Source organism: Arvicanthis niloticus, chromosome 19, assembly GCF_011762505.2.
Source record: "Arvicanthis niloticus isolate mArvNil1 chromosome 19, mArvNil1.pat.X, whole genome shotgun sequence".
Taxonomy (NCBI): domain Eukaryota; kingdom Metazoa; phylum Chordata; class Mammalia; order Rodentia; family Muridae; genus Arvicanthis; species Arvicanthis niloticus.
Window position 1 is genome coordinate 8,674,337 of NC_047676.1, and position 6,242 is coordinate 8,680,578.

General features: G+C 49.4%; 1 long non-coding RNA gene across 1 annotated transcript; it reads left to right on the forward strand.

Moving 5' to 3' along the window:
- The first annotated feature begins 3,818 nt into the window (after positions 1-3,818).
- Positions 3,819-4,444, forward strand: LOC143435108 (uncharacterized). Its single transcript, XR_013105107.1, has 2 exons — positions 3,819-3,923; positions 4,152-4,444. It is a non-coding gene; the product is annotated as an uncharacterized LOC143435108 (long non-coding RNA).
- The last annotated feature ends 1,798 nt before the right edge of the window (positions 4,445-6,242 follow it).

Consider the following 6,242-nt stretch of genomic DNA (forward strand, 5'->3'; position numbering starts at 1 on the left):
TTTATTTTAATGGGCATCTTAAGAGACTCCGTGTGATTAGCAAAAACCACCTGCCAGCCTAGTGAAATCAGAACAGCCTGTCTGCATGCTCAAGTCTCAGATTAAGGGGGAATCTGGGTCAGCGGGGCACAGGTCAGCACAGCTGTGGAGGCCACCAGGGAGCAGATGGGCCCAGCTGAGCTCAGCTGCAGTCAGCAGGCAGTTCCAGTTACAGGAAGAAAGGGAGGGAGGGAGGGAGGGAGGGAGGGAGGGAGGGAGGGGGAAAGGGGGAGGGAGAGAAAGAGAATGGAGAAGAGGAAGGAAAGGCAGGGTGGAGGAAGGAAGTGAGAGAAGAGGAAGGGAGGGGAGACTAGGTTTTACTTGCCAGCATCTAAAAGAGATGATTCAAGACCGAATGAGTTGTCCGGGCAACGGTACACTGCCACATGCTCTGTGTCTATTGTATGCCAGGAGCAGAACTAGGGACCAGGTGTATATTTTGCTGAAAGGCACTCTACTCCTTTATACCTTTCCACCTGACTATCAAGCCTGCACGACCTTCCATGGAAGTGCCCCAGAGAGCTGCTGCGGCAGAGAGCAGAGGCCTGTACTCTCTGTGATACTCACACCTGTCCCTGTGTGGCCTGGGCTGGCTGCTTGGCTCTGGGGACTGGAGCTGGGTCCCCCCTCCACAGCCTCTCAGTTCTGGAGCTGCAGGCTAGCCTCTCGGAGATGCAAACCTTTCCTGGGGCTGTTGTGACAAAGGGCTGAGACCAAGGGTGGCTGGCTCAATGTGACATAAGCATATTCTTTCAGTTTTAGAGCCCAGAAATTCAAAGCCAAGGTTTTTGCTAGGGCTTGCTCTTCGAAGGTTCCGGAAGAGAAAAGAGCTACCAACTTGTTTAGTTTGCCCAAGATTAGTTTCAGTCCTGAAGCTCCCACACATACATCCCTGTTCCCAGTATCACAGGACAGGTGACTTGCACCCCAGCATGGAAGTTGACACGAGCAATGTGTGCCTGATCCTGTCTTCTTGTTCATATTTAACACCTCGTTGAACATGTACATCCAACAGATATTTACTGAATGAATGCATGCCCCTTGTCAGTGAATGCCTAACTGCTATTAATACTACCAATATTGTCAATACATAGGACAAACGGGATTTATAGCTTGGCCCAAGGCCTAGGAGAAGTTTTGTGCTACGATACTGAGCCAAGCGGGGTGAGTTGAGCCCAGTGCCTGGAGAAGCAGCCCGCTTCCTGTTTGCTTCAGACAGTTTGCACAGATGTCTGGCTCCATCATGTACTTATGGTCTCATTGCTGGGTCTTGAGTTACAGGCGCCGTGGCCGACTACTGAGCAGGATGTGTTCACCAGACTACCCCTCCCAGAAGCCTTGATCCCCACCTGGGTTTCCTTGGGCAGAGGTCTTTCTGCATGCTCCTCTGGAGTTATCTGACAGAGCGAGAGAGCTCTTGATGAGAGACTCAGAAGCGCCTGTCCTGGGATCGCCCAGATTCTTCGAGCGCATGGAAGTTTCCTGAAGAAAGCCACATTTGTGCTGATGAGCTTTCCGACTGATTGACTGATTAGAACTCCATGATTGTAGAGTTGGAATGTTGCAAGTCCAGAGACAAATGATCTCGGGACATCTTTAGTCTGTTAACAGCCACCTCTGTGTCTGAGCTAACACTCTAATGACTAGAGACGAAGCCGTTGAAGTGCGTTAACTTTAGTGGACCCGGAGCCTTCACCAACCCCTAAGCTAGGAGGCCAGGAGAGGCTCGTACAGAGATCTCTCTCTGCTGTAACCTGCTTACCTGATGTCGCCGCTGATATATCTGGGAAAGCTTATCAACTGTGTCCCTTTTCATTCTGTAACTAAGCTCGTACAGCTGCTTTCAGAGGGAATGTGTCATTCTGAGGCACTTGAACCCCTGTCCCCAAGCCTGTGGTCACTCATAGCGTAATCAGCCATCTCTTTTCTCCTTTGTATCAACGGTCACTGCACCATCCTTTTCTCCTAGAATGTCAGCCAGGAGTGTAGCCCACAAATATGTCTGGTCGGTCTTTCCAGAGACTCACCAAGCTCAGGATCCCAACGCACAATCAGTAGGGATACCTGGCTTGGCTTTCTGCTTCTGGAGGCTGCCACTCCTGAGGTCCAGCCCTTGCTGCTCTTGGCGTCTTTATTGCTGGCCCCAGGGCTAGCCCTCCTGGAGAATCTGGCAGAGAACACGAAGCCTAGGATAGCCCTGGGAGGGAGGGAGCAGATCTCAGGGCTGGTTGCTCTTTGGAATCTCTGGGATGAGTGAAGTCAGGCGAACTTACATAAGGAGTCAAAATCCCAGGGCCTCCCTCGACCTCTGTTACTTATTGGGTGGTTGGTCATCCAACTGCCCAGCCAGAGTCCACTCCGGTTCGGAAATCTCCCATAGGTGGGCAGAGTCTGTTCTGTAGTCCAGAGGCACATTATAAACCCCTCCTTTTTCACTATCTTTAGTATTTTTGAATGTATTAATTGTTAAGTATAATTATGGGCAGAAGTGTCAACAAAATGGTCATGAAGCAGGAAGCCTAAACAAACCCCAGGTTGTTGCAAATTTAACAAGCAATCTGTTTTGCCACCTTCAGAACTAGTTCCAGGACACCCAAGGCTACACAAAGAAACCCTGTCTTGAAAAACAAACAACAAACCGAACCAAACCAAACCAAACCAAACCAAAGCAAAAAGTAATCTGTGTCAACAGTTAATACTCAACAGGGAATTTAACAGAAGGCAATCCAGACCACCAGCATCTACTTCACATTACAAGCCAGTGGAGGCTGGGAAGATGGCTCAGTGGGTCAGAGTGGTTGCCGTGTAAGCTTAAGTACCTGAGTTCAAATCCCCAGCACCCATGTGAAAAGCTGAGTGTGGCCAAGCACAACTTTGACTTGAGTATTGGGTCAAAGACAGGAGGCAGAGCAAAGGCAGAGGCAAAAAACTGGCTCACACTGTTGGCCAGCCAGTGTAGCAGGAAAACTGAAAGCCCTAAGTTCAGTGAAACTCTTTTTCAAGGGGAAAAATACAATAGAGTAAGACACATAGTAGGTCTTTACCTGGTCTCCACATGTGCACATACAGCAGGACACATAGTAGGTCTTTACCTGGCCTCCACATGTGCACATACAGCAGGACACATAGTAGGTCTTTACCTGCCTCCACATGTGCACATACAGCAGGACACATAGTAGGTCTTTACCTGCCTCCACATGTGCACATACAGCAGGACACATAGTAGGTCTTTACCTGCCTCCACATGTGCACATACAGAAATTTGTGCTCCCCCCCCCAACACACACACACTCACATACCACTTACAACACAAACATACACCACCCCCTCCCCATACTGAAATCACTGAAATGATCCAGAAGACAGAGAGGGTCTTTGTTCATGGATTCTGGCCTTGCTCCAAAGAGATGGAATCAGGGTGGTGTGGGGTGGGTGTCAAGTGGACCTGCAGACCAGTGGAGTAGAGCTGAGGGCCCCCGAGAACCCCAAGGGCCCCCGAGAAGTCCCTCACGCCTGTAGTCTGTCTGGGGAGTCAGCAATGCCAGGAGCAGCCATGGGGGGAAGAATGGCTTTTCAACAAATACAATTTTGGTTACATGTTACAAAAAACTAAATTGAATCAGAGATTTAAATGTAAAATTTATGATGTTGCATTTGGCTTCTAAGGCACCAGAAGTCCATACACAATGGGGAGACTTGATAGAACTGCAATTAAAACTTAATCTTCTCCAACAACCCACAGGATGGGAGGGAAAATTTGTAAATCATTTATCAGGGAAGAGTTCGTGCCTAGAAAAAAATACAAGTGGAACTTGTTCAGCTTGACAAGAGTCAGAACTCATTTTAAAAATGGGCAAAGGAAAAAAAAATGGGACTGGACATAGGTGAGTCTTGTGCCTAAAATCTCAGCCCTTGGTTGGCTGAGATAGAAATACAGGAGGCAAGCCTGGGCTACATAGATAGTTTAAGACTAGACAGGGCTACATAGCTAAACTCTGTCTCCGGGAGGGTGTGGAAAAGGAAGCGGGAAGAAAGGAGAAAAGGGGGAAGGGAAGGAAGGAAAGTAGGGAAATGTGGGATTGACTCGCATGATGATTTTTTTTTAAACTTAGGATTTTTGAATTTTCTCCCACCCTGAAAGAAAGAAATGATCCGGTCAATTGGTGTTTCAGGAGGACCCAAGTTTAAGTTCAAGGGACTGGAGAAATGGCTTGACCGTTCAGAGCACTGGCTGCTGTCCCAGAGGACCAGGTTTGGTTCTCAGCATCCACAAGATGGCTCTAGTCCCTGGGGATCCTGTGCCTCTTCTAGTATTTGTGAGCAGGCACCAGGCACCTAAGTGGTTTACCGACAAAAAACGAGGGCAAAACACTGATACACATAAAATAAAATACTCGTTCACGTTTGTGCGTGTTGTGAGAAGCTTACTGCCATACTTGCTTGCAATGAAGACTGTTTGTGGGGACACAGACATTTTCACACTCCTGAGGGTGGAGGAGGGAGCGTTGGGGATGTGTGGACCTTCTCCACACTGCTTAAGCACTGTGGAGACAGGGAGCCTTAGAGCAGGGACACTCCTTCCTTGCCCTCTGGGGAGTAACTGGCTGCAAGCTGTCCTTGGAGCAGGGCTCCTGGTTCTTGACTCCTGACCTTTCTGTTGGGCTACTGTAAACTCTTAAAGCCCACAACAAGCTGTGTCTTCACACTGCATCTGCTTACCATACAGGAATTCAGGATGGAACAAATAGAATCCACACCATTTCTTGTGGGTCCCTTGTTCTGGTGGGTGTCCCATAATGGTCTCCTGGCTGGGGACAGGGTGAGAGCAGGGAGGGCTCGCTGCTGTCTCCGCACTGCCTCCAGCCTGCGTCTCCACGGTCTTTAGGTCTCCGGCCTGGCCTGATGTGGGAGGTCGAGGCCAAAGGACACAGAGTGTGAGCAGAGGGGAGATTGCCTGCCTCCACTGCTGTCTCTGCTGGCTGCCACTGTCGCTGACTGGTCTCTCCCAGGTGCTGCGCCTGTCTCTCCATGCTGAGCCAGTCCATGCCCAGGCTGGGCCGATAAGAAGCCAGCTAGCTGGCAAGGAGACAGCTTGGTGTCCCAGGCAGGTTCCAGGAGAGCAGAGCTCTCCCCAAGTGTTACAGCTCTTGTAACAAAAACTCTCGGACACCAGGCTGATTCTTGAGTGCATGCTTTACTTCCCCTAAATAGAGCCCTTATATACAGTTTGGGGTGGGTTAGGGTCTGGCAGCAGATAATGCTTATTGGCTCAGTCTGAGAGCTTGGAGATACCTCATCTGCATGTGGGAAAGCCTGAGGCACTGGTCCTCATGACTGATGGTCAGCAACCTCTCTGTGGGAGGGGTTGTTGCAGGGCTGAAGCTCAGTGAAAAGAACCAGGGCCTGGGAGCAGAGGGAACTCCTACCGTCCAACAATGGTCCGGTGTTCCAAGCTCGTTCTCGACTAAGCACCCATCTGCTTCTCACAGCCCACTGCCCTACAATTTCTTTCTCTGACGTAGCTAAGGATGACCCTGAGTTTCTTACATCTTTACAATTTACTTATGTGTTTATGAGTGTGGATACAATCATGCCACAGCAGGAGTATGGGGGTCAGAGGCCAACGAGTAGGATTTTGTTCTCTTTCCATCCTGCGGGTGCTGGGAATTGAACTCATACTTTGGGGCTTGCCAGCAGACCTTTACTCTCATCCCCCTCTTCCACCTACTTGGCACTGATAGCTCCTTGTCCTTAATCAATGGACAAGTGACAATTCAGATGCCTTAGGCTTTAAAAAAGACAGTGCTGTTATTGGGATCCAACCTGAGCAACTGTCACTTACATGGTGATAAATGATGACCCATCATCCAGTGGACAGGGAAGACCTTCACTGCCTTTACTGATTTTTGATGCTGTAACAAATACCACAGGTCAAGCAGTTTATAAAGAATGACGATATGTAGTTCAGGGTTCTGGGGGTGGGGGTGGGGGCTGAGTGTCCAAGCCATGATGGCAGCACCTGCTGAGACCCTCAGGCAGCACATGACATGGGACCTCACTTAGAAGACAACATTGTGTTTTGGCGTAGGCTTCTTGTCCTGTGTTTGCTGGATACATTAAATCTGTCATGGATAGCCCATAATAGTTCCCACCCTATTAGTCACCCCAATAGTTCCAGTTCACACAGGGTCCAAATCTAAGTG